Source organism: Peromyscus eremicus, chromosome 19 (genome assembly GCF_949786415.1).
Source record: "Peromyscus eremicus chromosome 19, PerEre_H2_v1, whole genome shotgun sequence".
Lineage (NCBI taxonomy): Eukaryota > Metazoa > Chordata > Mammalia > Rodentia > Cricetidae > Peromyscus > Peromyscus eremicus.
Window position 1 is genome coordinate 13128842 of NC_081435.1, and position 19488 is coordinate 13148329.

A 19488-nucleotide genomic window follows, 5' to 3' on the forward strand; every position below is an offset into this window, starting at 1 on the left:
GTTTTAACTCTATATGTTGTCTGCCACCTCGTGTTCCATTTTTAAATTAATTCAGTTTTTCAATTAATTGTAGGCTAACATTTTTACGGTTTTCATTTTTATGAAAGCAGATCTGTCTGAACACTTAGATGAGTTCTTAGCAACTGACCACCTCTGCAGAAGTTGCCCAGGAATGGTATAGGGAATGTGTCACGTGAGGGTGATGATGCCCTTTCAAATGCAGGAGGCAACAGAGAGGAACACATAGGAGATATGGAGGGGGATAGGTACAGTCCAGGAAACAGCTACAAATTCCTTTATAATCTACTTCTCCCTTCTCAGAACCTTTAAAACAGCTAACAGAATACTAGCTGAATGGATGTGGACAGGCAAGCCATCATGGTTTTTAAGAGTTCCTGCAGCCAGGTGGTGGTGGCGCACACCTTTAATCCCAGCATTCAGGAGGCAGAGACAGGTGGATCTCTGTGAGTTCGAGGCCAACTTGGGCTACAGAGTGAGTTCCAGGAAAGGCTCCAAGGCTACACAGAGAAATCCTGCCAAAAAAAAAAAAAAAAGAGTTCCTGCATGTCACCAGAACTCTGGCTTTAAGTTATAAAATCTCCTGCACTGACAACATACATGCCCATTCCTTATGACAGACATTTTATCCAAATGTTGCTTTCTGTCTTATCTTACTGTACCTGAGTAATGAAGCATGACATTTTTAGCCTCCTTGATAAAATAGCAATAATGAAAATGAAGTCTATGCTACTGTCTTATATTGTTCAAACACCTTCTTGCCGTCCTGTATCTCATGGATAGTTGATATGAGGGGTGGCGTGACTGAATAGTGAGACACACCATTGTTTCTACTTTCCTTGTAAAGGTTTCTATGTTTACAAGGGTGAATTCTACCTGTACTTCTGCTGTCACGAGATGTTTTGACAGAAAGAAATCACAGACCTAAAATGTACCTTCCTCAGAGATTCAATTAAGTTCCCTGTTTATCTGTCCAGGACATAATAATGTCACAGAAATGAGACGCAGCCACATCCGCATCCAAGCAGCCACGGCCGGTTCCTGTAATGCTTTGGTCAGCAAGTAGAACCCCCACAGTGCGGTCCACCTGCCCTGTGAGTTGCCCTTCCATGATGACCAAACTAGATCTAAGTTACCACGGCCACCACCCTTCTCCTAGGAGCTTGAAGTCAAAGGCCTCTGCCAATAATATGAAGTATTTGCTGCCAGCCAAGACCTTCCTGGCTCACGAGCTGAGCTCTGAGGCAACAAAGCAAGTACTTGAGACAGAAACGATACTCACGTGTCTCTAAGCACCAACATCGCCTTGAGTTTTAAAGCATCCACAGAGGTCCATTTGACAGAATCCTCCTTGTGTTGAGCAAATTTCCTGCCTTTGTCAATCTTATCTTTACTATGAAGATACGGTGAATAAATAGTGCATTAGACAAAGGACATGCTGCACAGGAGAACACTCAGAGATAAAGAGCAAGAGTATGGTTTTCAGTAGACAGCTCAACAGGGCATGGGCATCAGTAACGTGCCTCCATCTCATGCTTGTCTGTGTCCTACTAAGGTAGGAGGGGAGCACTTGTTCCAATTTTGTATAATGAACTCATGTCACTTGCCATATTCACCACTGCCAAGGACAATGAAATCCCTGACTGGATTAATACCAAATCTCTGTGTTTTCTTTTAAATGACCTATTCAAATTATACATGTCATGCTCAAATTTGAGATAATTCTCTGAGTAAGCAAAAATCTGCCTCCTTCAGCTTTCTTTAATACCATATGCCTAAGGCAGGGTATCGAAAGTCAACAAAACTCCTGTTTCTCTTGTGGCAGGCTATGGGAAGATACCGACTTCTAATTTCAACATGAACCCTGGCTAGAAATTTCCCAGAGAGCTAAATAAAAGAGATAGTATTTATTTTATTTCGTGTGTGTGTGCGCGCGCGCGCGCCTGAGTGCATGTATGTATACCACACATTTTTTTAACCTCCTTTGTGGAGGTCAGAAGAGGGTATAAAATGCCCTGGAACTTGAATTACAGGTGGTTATGAGCTGCCCACTGGGGATGATGGGAATGAAACTCAGGACCTTAACATGACCAGTAAATGCTCTCAACTTCTGCCCCATCTCTCCAGCCCAAGAGATAGTATTTTTATTTGATGTCCAAACACTAAATTTTAACTTTACTTACACTAGAAATTCTGAGTTTCTGAGTTAGGCAACCTAGAATTTAAGTTAGCGGACCTATAATTTAAATAAAAATAAAAAAGAGGAAGTTATCATTTTCTATTTCCACCTACCGTTCATGTAGGAATGTTTCTTTTCAATGTCCTGTAAGCTGCAGCATATCAGAGAAGAGGATTGATGACTTTAATTCACAGTCATCTGGGAGGCGGCCACTCTCAGGTTCAAGGGTAAAAAAATTGTCTGCATTCAGTTCTGGACACGCTGGGCATGCCACAGGGACCAGAAGTCAGTAATAGTAGAGATGGATCTACCTCTGTGTTAGACAGTGGTGTTTAATCACTGCCCCTGGATACAGGCTCAAGCAGGGCCACTTCTTGGTGGAAGAGAAGACACTACAGCCACCCTACCTTCTTCAGTATATCATCAAGGTAGAATTTTTATTAAAGCTATGCGTCTTATCAAGGTAAGCTGCCTGTGAGATGCTTCAGCACAGTGACTCTATGTGGTATGCTGCCTGGTCTCCTGAGTCGGATGCAAAGTGCTCAGAGACTGACAGGGAAGAGAGAAACAGTCGGAAACAGGACCTAAGAAGTCACCAGTGATTCTATGCTGTCAGTTACAGCGATGTGTATGTGATTATACAGAAAATGCAAGATTGTGTTATAAGTTCCCATTTATTTCCTCATCCTGTGGTTTGGAACAATATTAATGAGATTGGGGATGATATTTTAATATGTAGCTAATTTCCAAATACAGGGGAATTATTAGTCTATCAGAATACCAATTTTCAAAAGAATAGTTATGACATGTACTTTAAAAAAAAAACAAAAAAATAGCAAAATAATTCAACCACAATAGTACATTTAATTCAAATAATGCCGGATTATGTGTACCTAGAATGTAACGCAAGATGGGGATGGTGGACTCTAACGGACACAGGGTTAATTGCACCATGAGGAGTTACCTTCTACTGATAAATCTTAAGAAATACTAAGCGAAGCTGAGAGTTCCAATTAGAGGAAAGAAGGATTATGGTTAGACAGTTTTCAATGTGGATCCCAAATCAAAAGACATCTGAAGCCAGGCCTAAGGCCCAAATCACTATGGTGGTCCTTTTAGACAGCCCATGTGAAAGAAAGTTGAAGAGGAAAGTACAGGGCTGGCCCTGGGGGCAGAGGGCACCCAGCATCCTCTGGGGTCCTTTCTTCCCATCCCGTCCCATCTCCGCTCTCATTAGACACCTTCTGCCCTTCTCCTCACTCCCTCGCTTTGTCTCAGTACATAAATGGCAGAGCTTCAGATTTCTGCTGCTCCAGTCTTCTGGCCCCTGGAACAACAATGTGAGCCACAGGTAGGGAGAAGTACAGGAAATACAGGTAGGGAGGTACAGGAGATGAGGTGGAAAAGAGTGTTGGGAAAGAGATATTGATGGAGATGCATGTAATGTACCTGGGTCACTGTTACCACAAGGGTCAGGGAACCTTCGACACCGAGTGCCTCTGTCACTTAATTATAAGTTCTCTCAGCAGGCAACATCTTTGAAAAACATTCACTTTTAAGAGACGTGAACTGTTTACTATTTATATGTGATTATTCCATAGCACAATCACCATATGGACTATTAAATAACTTTAGGCCGCCTTTGCGATCGTCAGCTCCTGTGGGATATCTATTTAAAACTGCTCAAGTTTACTCTCTCAGAGAACATGTTGTTCTGAGGCATCTGACCTCCGCAGTAATTTCCTTTGCTTTAGTAGAAATTATGATGGTGCAATATTCTAGAAAATTGCCTATTCAGAAAACAGAAGAATCCATGTTCTCTCATTTCTCATTCTTAATCAACTGAAAATAAAAGGCTATATTAAGAACTCCTAGACGTTGCTAACCAGCTGCTCCATCCTGCATGGTGACTTCATGCCTCCAGGCCTGGCTATCCTCATCTGTCAAAGAACTTCTGGAATAAAAGTGCATTTGTCTTGGTTAATGAAAGCTGAGTTCCTGGGTATGGTATTCCAAGTTGTTAATAGTGTAGGAGGATTTGTAGGAGGTCATATATTCTAGAACTTCCAACTCAGGCCCCTGTTTCTCTAACAAACAGGTTAGTGTAAATGGCTCAAAGCAGGGTTTTTTTTTTTTTATTACAGATAAACAGGATTTATAAGCCCTGGGGAGCACTTGAGAAGTCTTCAAATGCCACAAACAACTGCTATTTCCAAGAAAACAAGATAGATGGTCCTGGGAAGTCCATGCTGTTTCTTCACTGAATTTTAGGTGAGTGCTTAAGACAAAAATTTCAATATGGACATTAATCTAATCTCTTAAAATGTGCTTTTCTTCCTTGCATAAAAACCGGGGTTAAATAGTATCAACATTTTTCGTTCAGTTCTGTACTTTCAGTGACTTCCCAGTTAAAGACTTCATTTCTTCACTTCTGCTTCCTAATAACAGAAACTATTGGAACCGTTATGTGAGAGATGGTTTATACTGGAGGAATAATCCACAATCCTTTATTCTATTCCAAAAGTTGCCTAATATTTTTAAATATAGAAATATATTTAATATCAGAAAAGTAAATCCAAATGAGGTAGCAGATAACCAGATTTTAATGGCATAAACCAAAAGGAAGGTTGATGGTGGTGATGTTGGCTTCCTAGCATGTCAATAACTAATTCCCAAAGCTTCCTGTTCAGGGATTTTATATTCTCTAAATTAAAAATGAGAAACAATAAAGGTCAGGTACCCTAAATCTTACAACATGATATACAATGAAACATAAACAGCACATGCACACACAGACACACAGACATACAGACACAGACACACAGACACACACTGAGCTTTGTTTTGCCTGGCTATAAAATAAATCAACAAATCAATGTTGAATTATCAAATGTACTTACCCTTCATTGGTACAAAAGGCAAAGATCGCAAATTAGTTATATAGAATTTTCCTGAAATTCACTGTTGTTACCCTTGGGCAGAATGAGCAAAAGGAAGAAGTTGAGTGGCAGTCATATTGAGAATTCCCACTTCATTCTAGGAGCAGCTTTCAAAGTAGTCTTATTTCTTTTATTATCTTCGTTAAAGAATGGCCATGCCCAGAACGTCAGAATGGAGTCATGTTCAGTTCTTAACTAAATAACGCAGCTGACAGAGCACCTACCGTGGTTAAATCTAATCCAAAAGGAGCCCATGCTTCCTTTCCACATTAAAAATGATGCAAGTGGAAACTGTTGCATCATTTTAAAGCAGTGAAGATATAACACAAGTCAACGTGACATTATTGCATGTTTGAAAACAATTTTGATTAAAATTCAGATTTAGATTTATCATCCACTTTAAGTAAATGAAATAAAGCATCAAAATCATGTGTATGGGGAAATGACTGCTTTCAGAACACCAAGATACCCTTTATTATTTTGATTAAGTTCAAAAAGAAAACAAGAGATTCTCTCATAATCTTAAGTGTGTATAAATTCTCTTTACTGAGATTGAATGTAGAACTAAAGTAATGATTCCCTTTATTTTCAAGAGATTTGTTTGCTGTAATTCCCAAGAGCTAAACTGAGTACATTTCAAAAGTCTTAGTAAATCAATTTGGCTCATGTAGCCATTACTCTAGAAAAGAAAAGGAAAATGAGAAGTGTGTTTCTGAGCTCTTTTCTATGATGTCTTTATCTTCAGGTCCATTACCGGTTTTGCCCAGCTCTAGCTACATTGGGGACTGATCCCTATTGGGCTATATTTTATTCCAGTCATTGCCTCCAGCTCCCCCCCAAACCCCCATGACTTTTAACCCAGACTTCCAGTGACACCACCTCTTCCTTTGTCCTTAAGAACTCTGAATGTCAGTCCCTGGCTTCTTAGGACTACTTAAATACCTTATGGTTTCTTCACAATCCCCAGCTGTGGTGGTTTGAATGAGAATGGCCCCCATAAGCTCATGCATTTGAATGTTTGGCCCCTAGTTGATGGAACTGGTTGGGAAGGGTTAGGAGGTGTGGCTTGTTGGAGGAGGTGTGTCACTGTCACTTGAGGCAGCCCTGGAGGTTCTAAAATCCCACACCTTCCCAGTTGCTTTCTTGTCATCTCGACGTGTAAGCTCTCAGCTGTTGCTCCAGCAACACTGCTGCTTGCCTGCTGCCATGCTCCTCACCATGGTGATCACAGACTCTAACCCTCTGGAACCATGAGCCCCCTAGTAAAGACTTGCTTTTATAAGTTGCCTTGTTCCTGGTGTCTCCCACAGCAATAGAAAGGCACCAGCTTCGTTTCCAATTCTTCCAGCCTTTGTGGAACCATTTCTGTCGACTGAATTCTGTTTTAAATACTTAATTTTTCTTTCCTTGGCTAAGTTCTAACTGATCTACCCATGTTTTATTAATTCTTTATAAATTATTGGAAGAAAATTTTAGAGAGGTAACTTGCTTCTCTCCCAACCTCAAGAAAACAAGTGATTCCCAGGAAATTAAACTTAAAGGTATAAGTAGGTTTTTTTCCATTAACTTACACAGGCTTTATATTAAAAGATTGAGATACATTATAGACTCAAATGATACCAAGAGCATAAGCCCCTATCAATATTCACAAGGTGCTTATTATCCATCAAATAAAGAAATGGACGTTGCCAATATCCTCAGAAGAGCAACTCACAGTCTGTTCTCTCAGCAGAAACCAAATCCTAGTCTGCATCACCACTGGCTGTCTTGTGTATTCATCAATAGAATCACACCTTGTATCCTGTGGTTATGAATCATTCCTTTTTAAAGGGAAATAATTGCTATTTTAGAGCAATTTGTGGTTAGCAAAACTGAGAAGAGGGAACAGGCTTTTCCTGTATCCTGCTCGCCCCCACACATGCATGGCCTCCCCAGCTATCAATACCCACCACTATGGTAAGATGTTTATTACAATCAATTGATCGACATTGACTCACCACCACAGATAATTCTGGGCATTAGTGAACATTATACATTTTGACAGAAACGTGTGACACATTTCCATCACTGCTAGATCACTTACTTTTTACTGCCCTAAAAATCTTCCCTCCATGCTAGAGCCACGGGTAATTTTAGTAGACCCAGAGTTTTGCAGTTTCTGAATTGTCATGTTAGAATCATAGGGTGCACGGCCTTTCCAGATTACCCTGCTTCACTCAGTGACAAGCATTTAAGTTTCTTCCTATATTTTCATGTCTTGAAGACTTGCTTCTGTTTCAGCCTAAATAATGCTTCACTGCTTGGATGTACCACATTGTATGCATCCTATTCACAATTACAAATAAAGTTCATTTAAGTCTCCATGTGCAGGATTTTGTGTGATCGTGGCATTTCATTTCATTTGGACAAAGAACAAGGAACAAGATGACTGGGCTGAAAAAGCATATGTTTAGCACAGTGAGAGGCTGTGCATTTCTACCAGCAATCAACACATACCCTGATGCTTCCTTCTCTCGGGAGCATTTGTTGCTGTCAGTGTTTTGGATCTTGGTCATTCCAATGGCTGTTGTGTAGCTTTGGTTTTAATTAGCAAGTCTCTAATGGCAGATGATAGAGAGCATCCGTGCATGTGCCCACTTGCCATCTGTAGGGTGTCTTCCACAAGGAGACCATTTGGATCTCTGGCCCACTTTTGAGATGGGTTGTTTGTGCTCTTATTATTCTGTCTTACAAATTGATTGTACATTTTACATCTTTTACAGAGACCTTTCCTAAGCTGTGTTTTGTCTTGTCTTGAAGAATGGGAGCAGGGACAAGGAAAAAACAACCTTATATATTTAAAACCATATTCTAAGTTATATAATAGTGTATGAATTTTACTATTAAAAAGAAATGTTGTCACCTTTCCCATTTTCCATTCCAAACTAATGGAAAGATTGTTTAAAATTATTTAAGTATACTCTAAATATGATTTTTAATTTCTTTAATGTTTCTTTTAATTTTTATTTCTTCTAATATCATAAGCATCACTATATTTGACGTAAGAATGTCTTTGTGGGGCACAGCCTCATCTAGAGCTACACCTTCGTGTTTGTTTATTCATAGATTTTCATCTATAAGTTAAATCTGACTTCTCCCTCTTAACAATGATTGTTTGCTGCCTTAAGAATTTTTATGATCTTAACCCTCAGATTTTCTATAATAAATACTGAATATGTTGAAAATCAAAGTGGTCAGGAGGCCAGTGTCTGTCTGTCTTGCTTAAAAGGTAAATCATCTACCCCATCCCCACTGTCCTAGCTGCTCTTACGGGCTCTTGTGGTATTAAAGCATCTGCTCACTTGATCAGTTCAGTGCCTCATTTTGTTTTCTGCAATGTAAGAGCCTTGCTGTTCTCATTTCCTTCCCATTTATTTATTTAGACATTTTCTTTTTCCATCTTATCTTAGAGGGTATCGCAACTGCTCATCTCTCCATTCTAATGTACTGTGCTTATCCTCGAAAGGACATACTGTCCCTTCTACCAGTATTTTTCATCTATTCAACCTATGCTAATGTTGACTCGGAACTCTAATTTAGAATCCTTTCAGACAATGTCATCATGGACAGAACAGAAGTGCTTGGACCCTTTCATGCTCCTGCAGCTGAAAGGCACAGGGCTGAGCAATTTTTTGTGGCTTAAAAGGTAGTAAATACCTGATATTCCCAAAACAAATATTTTCTTTAGTTTGGTATAATACTGAAAATTCTAATCACAATTATTTATCTCCAGATTATAGAAATGAGATGTTATACAGTTAATTAAAAAAATCAACTGGGAAAGAAAACACATTCACTAAAATATGATGTTATTATATAATATATAAGATATTATATAACCGTTATATGTGAGTTTAAAGAATTGGCCAGGAAGACACAACTGGGCAATGGAGTAGACGCTTGGCTTTGGAATGATGGGTACTCACACATGAGAGAAGGCTCCAAAAATATCATTGCTGACATCATCACGTTCCTGAGACTGATGGGAAACACCCATCATCGAAGATCACCTGCGCCAACCAGGTGGTAGTGAAGTCGTGGAAGAGAGGAGTACAGAGAGTAAAGTGCTGGTTCTTAGACTGATGAACCACTTTAAATGGAGGTTCTTCAATCACTGTTTCCAAAAACAGTTCAGGAAAACATTCTAACAATGACATAGTCCAGAGTGTAATGATGTTGAAGCGAAAACTACGACCTTCGGGTGGGTAGGTGGCATTTCAAGGTAGAAATCCGCCTTTATCTATCTTTGTAACCCTATGAACTAGCATGGTAAGTGGCACACTAGAGGTAGTTTCTGTATAAATACCTGATGATTGATGAAGAAGACAGAATAGTACTGGACAATTCATGTCATATATTCAACTTCATGCTTGGTCACCTTATATTATAGGCAGTCTTTTCTCCTTTGCTAAATTTGAAAATACTGGGCCCAGAAAGATGTAATAACCTAGCCACGCTTCAGTGAGCTGGATATGAACATTCAAACCCAGACATCCTGGCTCCTAAGCCTGTGGACTTTATACGGTCCACTTCCTCCTGTGTGACATAACCCACAGATAGTTTTAAACCACAAAAGCAATGTGCTTATGATTTTTTAAGTGATATCATTTTTACAGTACACCAATATCACAAGAGCATGATTGCATCTTATGTTTGTGTGCATTAAACACAAATTCCCTTCTCAATGTCTTTTCTCCATTTTCCTTTTAAAACTACCAAAACCAGCTCTCTAATTCACATTCAGGCCTCATCATTTCTATTCTTCAATGCTTTACCCTTAAGTTAATATTTTAAAAATATCACTGCTGCTTTTATGCCACTTAAAAAATGTGAAATTTTGATCAAGTTATCGAACTTCTGTGCCTAAGGAGATGCAATTATTCCATTTTAGGAGCTAGGAAGTCATACCCATGAAACAACAGAGCATCACTCCTGGCACATAATTAGTGGCTAACGAATAATAGATGACGTGATCCAGTCACCCTTGCTGACTCCTGACTTCTGCCTTATGGTCACTCTCAGCTGCTCCATCAACCAAAGAACAGTGTCTATGTCCTGTGTTCTTTAGAATTCCATTATGTGGCCACAGTAGATTTTTGTGGAGCTCATGACCTTTGCTGGCTAACAGCTGATCATTTCATTGCTAGGATAAGAACATCTTCATCTTTTCTAAACTGTATTCTTCAAGCCTTCACTTTTACACACACAGGTTCTTCTGTGCAGACTCTGCTCCTATCCGTACTTCTCTCCAAATGTCCCTTCACCTAAATGCACTCTTCAGTGACTTGCAACATCAAGATCCTGAAGAGCTGTGGCTGCTACTCTTTCACGGAGACTGTTGAGGAATCCCCTTGGGCCAAGAGTTGGCCAGTCTCACCTGTGAGTTCCAAGTCTCTGGAGGCATCATGAGTAGATCTCAATGAGTCTAGTGTAGACAACAGAAAGAAAAGCAACCTTCCTGTCATTCACAGAATCATATTCTAATTGCTCATACCGTCTGTCTTTCTTCTTAGTTTTTCAGAAAAGATGAATGCCAGCTCTTTTCAGTCTCTGTGGTACTCCTGTGCCAAGGTCAATGTGATCTTGCTTTCTAGTTTATTGACAGAGTGGGAAAGTCTCTTATTTGAGGATGGGCTTGTGTATTCCCAAATTAGTTGATTATAATGTTTTATCTAGCCCTGGTAAGGGAAGAGGAGAGCTTCATCCTGTGAAGGAGACCTCCCAGAGAAGACTGCAGCCATCTGCCAAGACCAAAGCAGATGCTCCACGAACCTCCTAACTTTTCATCTTCATAATGATCCTCTGATTAGCTGCTGTTGTTTTGGCTGTTTTGATGTAATAACTAAGGTTCCGGTAAATTGAGTAACTTGTCAAGGACATATTTCTGATAAAGATGCTCTCTTTCTCCTATAGAAAAATCTCACCTAAATCAGCTTTCCCATTGAGTCCTGTAAGCCCAATAAGCATGGTAGACACTTTTATTTATTACCCAGGACTATGCTATTTATAAGCCTACAAATACTTTCTTATTAGCAAGTACACATACATTCAAGTTGATATTAAAATTAACACCATGTCTGTTTAACAAGACTTTTAAGGGGCAGCACAGTATGGTTCTGAGAGCTCTTTGTGTAAAATCCTCCTCTACTGCTATACATATATGTATGTAAATGACATTGTCTGAAGCTGTAGACTGATAAGAACTTGGACTAACTTCCCTGGAACCACCCCTTGGGCCAGGGTCTTTAACATCAAGAATTTCTATCTTTCCCCTTTCTCCAGAAGAAACTGTGTAAAGTAAATATGTATGACTAATTGTGGAAGATTTGTAAAGATGGAAAGCAAAATGTACCCTGGATTTAATGATACCATCTTAAAGGAGTGTGCAGGGCTAGGGCTGTAGCATTGGATCAGCAGTTAAGAGCACTGACTGTTCTTACAGGGGACACAGGTATAATTCTCAGCACCACCAGCATGGCAGCTTATACTCCAGCTCTGGGCCAGAGCCTCGGCAGACACTAGGCACACATGCACTGCACAGAAATACATGCAGGCAAAACTCTCATGCATGCAAAATAAAAACAAATAGGTCTTAAATGAATGCGTAAATGTGTTGAATAAAGCATGTTTGTAGTACAATTCTCAGTTCTGGGGATTTCTAACAATTTTCTCACAATGGGCTACGGATTGAACTGTCTGTTTGCTTTCAGATGACTCAAATAAATAGGCGCAGAATCTTTCTCAGTGAATTTGCATAAATGAGTAGGAGGGCTGTCTTTTTCCTATGAAAACATTTTCTGATTATCCCATGTCTTCTTAGTATGTAAGCAACTCCAGGGTTACATGGCTTCTGCTCTGAAGTTGAAATTCTGAGGGAAGTAGCACCCATAAAAGGTCCATTCGGAGACAACAGCATCACTGAAGTCAACACAAGGTCACATTCTTCTTAACTGGATGCATCAGACTTCTCATGAGTTAACTAGGCTGTGTTTCATCTTGCAACACATTGAGCCACATTTAATCCATAGACTTTGTTTGAATTCATAGACTTTACATGTGGTACCACCACATGTAAGATACAGCCCACACCCCTGCAGCCCCTGGCACGTTCCCACTGTTCTTTCCTTTCCCAAGAAAGCTTTCTCGGGAAAAGTTTTCAGACATTAAGTACAATGTTTAAAACAGCCTAATGTAAAAGCTTTCCCATACACTCCCAGATTCTCCTGTCTTTTCTCATGGTACCTGAATAAGGTACCTATAAATGAGCGCTTACGTCTTCCTGTAACTCAGGTCTGAATAGGAACTCTTCCCTGTTGTAGACAGGACTTCTCCATCTTCTAGCTCTAAGGCTACCGTGTGCATGGCGGTAACCCGCAAGCACACAGGGCTTTTGAAGCATACAAAGCCCTCAGATTTTGATGTTTCTAAAGTCATTCTAGACAGCTCATGATCGCCTTCTCATGAAAATATGCAGAATCCCTTTTGTGTCCGTACCCAGAGGTCATGCTTAATGTATACTATCTGCAATAATCTACGGTTGCCAGGTAACCAGTAGAGGGATGTCAGGGTCCACCAGTGCATCAGTGGATAACTGAAATGCTGATGTTCTTTTCAGCTGGGTGACCTTAGCCTTATGTCTACACTCAGCCATGCCAGGTGTTTGTAACAGCAGGTGAAGCAGTAGCTCCCTCAGAAGTAGCTTGTCAAATCATAAAAACGAAGAAAACTTACAATAATAAAGTCCTTCTCTTATCTGGTAGATTTCTAAGAATAGCCACAGTAGCAAAGTGACTCTAGTCTACCCTGTCTAAATGCTTTGTATTAAAAAGCTATTGCTTTAAAAAGCAATGTGGAAGGAAGCAAGGAAAATAGGAGTAGAGAAAGGTGATAAGGAAGCAGCCATACACACCTAAGAGTGATGGTGGACATGAGGAAGTCCCAGTCATTATTTTCAGTCCGGGGTATGAAATGGAGATGACGGCTTTCAAAGCCCCAGGAGGGAATATCACCTCTTCTTTAGATGTTTTACATTTTAAAGGTTGAGAGTGTTACATTTTTATGAAAACAGTAACAAATAAACTATTGAGCTGAAATCAAAATGACAATTCATTTTCAAGGGCAAAAATAAGATATCAAAGAAATCTTAGCATGGAGACATAGTTCGACCCTCAGACTCCACTCCTCTGACCTTTAGAGGTTTCCCTTCTTCAGGACAGACATGGCGAGATTGGAAGAGCAGCCAAGGGCCAGCGTTCCATTTTTGGAGAGGATACTATTTTTCTTTAAGTAAGAAACTGCTCCTCACTGTGTACATTTTCCTGTACAGATGTGAACAAGCATCTCTTCACCCAAGTAGTCACAAACAACAAGGCAAAGATAGGATTTCTCTCAAGTCTTAGTGAGCTGGTGAGTTTACTGGGATTATTTCTGGGAGATTGGGTAAGGGATTATTTAAGGATCATGTGTGACTGAGAGGTAAGTGCCTCCCCCAAAATCTATCCAAGCATAAGCAACAACTCATGAAAGGTACATCTCTGGCACTCTTGGCACAACTTGCAGGTATCTCTGCCAATCCAAGAGTCCCCTCCCACCAGATGTTGTTATCACATCTATAGCCTAAGAGAGGGGCTTTGCCAGGCTGAAAAGTTTTAGGAACTTCGTTGGTTTTATTTACTTCATGAGTCCAATGAATCTCTCTCCTGTATTCACAAAAGAATTTTCCAATTTCTATAAAATGGCTATACAACATTGCCTATTCATAACAAAATTATTTGTGTGAACTCTGATACAGAGAGAGAGAGAGAGAGAGAGAGAGAGAGAGAGAGAGAGAGAGAGAGAGGAGAAAACCCATCTACCACTAGTCACTAGTTCTTGGGCAGTGTTGGGAGGCCTTCCCTCCTTCCCTCTCTACTTCAGGCAGGGGACATAAACTGCATGCAATCCTACCTCAGGGAACATTAGGCAATACATGTTGATGTTTTTATTGTTGAACTTAGGTGCAGAAAAGCTACAAGCATTTAGAGGGCCTAGACTGGAGTGCTGATAAATGTCCAACAATGCTTTGAAGTGTCCAGATCATTGACAGTGCCAGGGTTGAGAAATTTTGCTCAAAAATATTAAGAGCCATAGTTGCTGTGTGCCAGGCACATAAGCACCAGGTGCATTCCACAGGTTTCTCCTGGAACCCTCAGCTCCAGTCCGTTAAGTACATCATCTTGCATTGATTTGAGGACGCTGAATTGGGTGCTCAGGAGGTTAAATGGCTTACTTAAGGCCATGCAATCAAAAAAGCAGAGGACTCAATCTGAAAGTAAGGAAGACGCAAAGTCGGCTTCTGTCAGGTCGCATGTCCCTCCCTTCATCTGGGGTCCCTAAAATGCTTTGTCTCCAAGGCATTCCTATTAGCGTGTGTGTGTGTGTGTGTGTGTGTGTGTGTGTGTGTGTGTGTGTGTGTGTGTGTGTGTGTAGGATTCCATTCCTAGAGTGAATGACTGGCTTACAAACCTGGGCTAGGGAAGAGATCATGAGGTTAAAAGCAAAGACAAAGAAAGGGTTTTTTAAAAGAGAAAAACATGTAAAGCCCATTTCATAAGATAACATCGAGGAAAAAGAAGTTTCAGGACAAGAATTAAGAATCTAACCAAAGATAAATCAGCCACATGTGGAGATGTATGTCTGCAATCCCAGTTCATGGGAGCTACAGGCAGGAGACCCAGCAGCCTAGTCTACATGAGATCCTGTCTCTAACACATAAGACAAAACAAAAGGCCAAATCTTGCACAAGAGGTTTGATGTATGCATGTGGCGATCCTGTAGTAACGGGTAGTAGGAGCTGCAGGGCGTGGGTGTGGGATGCAGTACCCTAGAAGGGTTACAAGTTACTTCTTTCTGTCATGGGAGTTTACCCCACTGCTTATTGCTGGTCACATGAGCAAAGAACCCAGGAAGTGTCTGTCATCACAAATCAGGAAGGCAGACAACTCAGTTTAGACAGCACATGCTGAAACATAATAAATGGCTACCCACCTCAGCCCCATTGACAGCAAGGGGAAAGACCGCAAAAGAGATATTTTCAGAGAATGACTTTATTGAGTCAAGTTCCCTTGACCTGCTTGACTTGGTCTAGCATTCACCTTTCAACACTCATGTGGTAACTAGCTGAGCTCTAGCTCTTTGCAGACTCCTGCTGAGCTCAGCCTGTGCCCCAGTGTTACCTAGCTACTCACCACTCTTCCAAAATGTCAACAACTTCATTTCTTCCTGTGGGACTTTTGAGTGAAGAAATGTTTCCCAGAAGCCCCCTTTGAGTTTTCTGAGACAAGTTGCTGCCCATTTGGTGAGATTAATCAACAAAAAATTTATTTTACCACAGTCAGGAGCCTGGAATCCAGGTGTTAGCTGGGTGAGGCTCCCTCTGAAAGCTTCAGGCAAGAGTCTGTCTGGTTCTTCCAAGGTTCTGACATCCCCAGGCCTTCTCTAGGCCTGCATCATTCAGGTCTAGGCCTACATATTCACATGGCTTTCTGACCTCTGCATGTCTGTGTCTTCACACCCTCACTATGATCCTTTCTGCTCCTTGAAGATTATTCTTAATGAGTTCTGAGTTTTCTCGTAGATAAGAACTATTTTAAAGATTTGTTTTATTTTATTCGCGTGTGTGTGTGTGTGTGTGTGTGTGTGTGTGTGTGTGTGTGCTCAATTATGCACACATGTGTAGGCACAAGTGGGTGCCCATGAGCCAGAAGAGGATGTCAGACAGCTGGAACTGCAGGCAGATGTGAACCACTTGACATGGGTACTGGGAACCAAACATGGGTCCTGTGCACCAGCAAACACTCCTACTCGCTGAGCTGTCTCTCCAGATGTGGACATGACTTTTCTAGGGACATTGCTTGTATTATTCAAGGTTCTACAAGAAACAGAACTAATATACACATGTGTACAGTTGTACAAACACACACATAAAGGAAGATATGTTAATAAGAACGGCTCAGACGATTACGGAAACAAAGATATCTCTCCAAATGTGTAATCTAAGAGCCTGAGAAAACAGGAGAGCTTGTAGTGTGAGTTAAATCTACGTTCAAAGGGAGGTGGAGACAGATGTCCCCACTTACAAGCAAACAGTCAGGCAGAGGTCTGTTTGCTTTTGTTCAGCCTTTTATTCTGCTCAGGTTCTCCAGGGATTAGATGAGAAAAGTCAACATTGGCAAGAAAAAAAATAAAAACTTATTTTTACCTAATTCAAGTGTTTGTCTCATTCATAAATGTCCTCAACATGTACTCAGAATAGTGAAATGTCACACATTCATCTCACTCTACCTCCCCCAGCAGTTTCTCCTCATGTTCCATTGACACAGCACTGTCAAGGAGATACCAGTGATTGACACAGATGCTTCCCTGAGGTCTACACTGGAAGACAGAAGAGAAAACTCTTAGTGTTCTGCCAGCCAAGGAAACAAGAGATGCCAGGCGGTGGTGGTGCATGCCTTTAATCCCAGCACTTGGGAGGCAGAGCCAGGTGGATCTCTGTGATTTTGAAGCCAGGCTGGTCTACAGAGTGAGATCCAGGCCAAGCACCAAAACTACACAGAGAAACCCTGTCTCAAAAAAAACAAAATAAAAATAAAATAAAATAAAAACAGGAGAATGCATATTGGGTACATAACCAGCATATGCATTATGGAAATATCTATTATTTATATGCTTTTCTTGGTAAAGAGTCTCATTTTATAGTCAAGGTTGGCCTCAAACTTATAGAAATCTTCTTTTATCAGCCTCATCATCAAACGCCAGGGTTACAGGCATGTATACCATGTCTGACTGACTCATCATCAAATTCCAGGGTTACAGGCATGTATGCCATGGCTGACTAACTCATCATCAAATGCCAGGATTACAGGCATATGTACCATGTCTGATTGATGTATTTCTTTCTCATTATAACCACGTGTTTGTGCTTTTTCATTTGCGTTTTTAGCTTAGCCTGCAAGATAACAAGTGTCATTATGGAATTTTCATACCATTAGTTGTGGCTCCCCACCCCCCCAATTCCTTTCCACTTTCCATTGCCCCATCCACGATGGCCTCCTTCCTCCCTCACCCAGTATCTGCAATTCCACAATCCTGTCGAATGTATTCTAAAATGCATTCTTCTGCTTGGTGTCATCTACAAACTCTTCCTGTGGTACTTTGGTGTCTGATTGGTTGATTCTTCCATTTCCAGAATTCGTATTTGTTTCTTCTTTTCGGTCTCTGCACCCTTGCTCAGTCTTCCTTCCTGACATGTATTTTATTTTCCCCTCCAAATCAGAGGCTGTTTCATCCAGTTTAGTAACCTTCTCGTCAGGGTCCTGAATTGACTTCTTTGCTTCGTTCATTTGCTTATTTGAGTTCTTTATATGGTCATAGACCCTCCTGAAAAGTGGGTCTCTGAAATACTTTTCCTGCATATGACTTGTCTCCTGAGCTTTGGTTTCTGTTGTTGCGGAACGGTGAGCCTGTGGAGGCATCCTGGTGGATTGTGGTCTCACAGTTTCCTGGTCCGATTTTGTTTTGTTTGGTACACCTCTCTTGTGGACCTCCTCCAGCTCCCTTCCACTGCCCCTTACGTGGTGTGTCTTCCAGTTTTTATTTCCCTTACCCTTTGGTTTGTGTGTTTTATTTTATATGCATCCTCCTGATGAGTTGTCTTTCCTCGGATTTATGTCCCTACTGGTAGTTAGCGGTAAGCCAATGGCAGTAACAGATGCAATGATTTAACAGGAATTCTAGTGGTAAGTTCCAGCAGAGGACACTTGTGCCCTTCACTTGTGCCCTTCACTTGTGTCCTCTGTGTGGTTCAGAGGCAGAAGCTCTAGAGACTATAGTTTATAGAATTGTTTTAGTGCCAAGAGTGTGAATATTTAACAAAGAAAGTTGGGGGGGTTGTAAAATAAAAAAACATATATGGGCTTCAATAACGAGAAGCGGTAGAGAAACTATTGTCGGTATAGATAGAATATTACAGTTTTAGAAAGAAAAAGAACAATCATAAAAGCCTTTTCTGGTGAGATACAAGCTAAATACCACAGCTTAACAAAGGACACAGATTCTAAGTTATAGTACAAGATCAATTTTTTTAAAAAAAGCAATTTTATGAAATGTAAGGTACTATGTCCACTATCAAAATTTCTTCCTCACTAATATGATGTGGTTTCTCTTTCCTCTTGGTTTGCCTTTTCTGTTCCTTTCCACAGGTAGACAGGATGGCTGCTAGTCTTGGTAATTCAAACAAGTAAGCCATTGTCCTTGCAGATAGCTCTGGTTGCTGTGCCCAAGCCCTCTCTGCCACATTTGACTGGTCTGAGACTCCCCAGCCGTAAGCTGTAAGCTTCTCTACAGCCTGAGGATTCTCCTAGCCCTTTCTATAACTGGTATTTGGAGTGCAGGTGAGGAGGGGTGAAAGCCTGCCTTCTGAGTTTCACTAACAATGTGCTTCTGGTTCTCCAGCACATTTCTCTTCCTCCTGTATGTCAACCCGGTAATGTCAGGTTAAGGGGCCAGCATCCACACGTCAGTTTCATTCCTCCTCATACCACCCTTTCCCTCCTTCTCCAGTGCCTCTCTGCTGTGGCCCACTCTCCGTGCAAACCTTCTCTAGCATTTGTGTGGTTTCCTCCGAGGTCCTTCTCCCTCTGGTTCTCAAGGCCCCTCCCTGCCTATGATAACAGCTATAGTTCCCATTAGCCAATAAGAGCAGCTTATGGCTGCTGAGCCCCAGGCATTTAGCTGCCTCATTATGGAAAATTCTCATCCCAAATTTGTCTCTGCTTACTTTGGTTCTTTCTCTTATATCACTAGGATTTGTCATATTTTTGTCTTAACTTCCTTTTGTCTGACCACACAGGTACGGTATCTTACCAACTATCTTACCTGGAAGTCCTGTTGATAACTTACAGGACCGCCTGTCCTAGTCTGGAGTTTATATTTGCAAGTGATAAAACATATCAAAACAAAATAGAAAATCTCAGGTTAGTTTGAAAAAAAGAGACATTGATCTTCAACAGAGACTCAAAAGTTGTGTTCAATAGTGCCACTCTCCACCCCCCTTATTTCCCTTTGGTTTTAGATTTCTACTGAAGGAGGCTATAGTTCTGCATGGCTCCTCCCTTTCTCATTATTACTTCCTCTTCTCTCCACAGTAATTAGTCATTGTTTTTCCACTTATGTCAAGCCATACCCTCCTATTCTTCATTTAAGTGTGTGTACATCCCACTGTGACCACAACTTGTAGTCTACCATCATCAGTCAACCTCCATTCCGGTGTGTCCA

At 40.8% G+C, this 19488-nt stretch overlaps 1 protein-coding gene across 8 annotated transcripts in view; it reads left to right on the forward strand.

Moving 5' to 3' along the window:
- The window catches only part of Dtna (dystrobrevin alpha), a 363024-nt gene that overhangs the window by 160660 nt on the left and 182876 nt on the right, over positions 1 to 19488 (forward strand). For all 8 annotated transcript variants that reach the window (XM_059246654.1, XM_059246652.1, XM_059246655.1 and 5 more), the window contains exon 2: positions 4342 to 4468. The gene's annotated coding sequence lies outside the window, so the exon portion shown is untranslated. The remainder of the gene's footprint in view (positions 1 to 4341; positions 4469 to 19488) is intronic.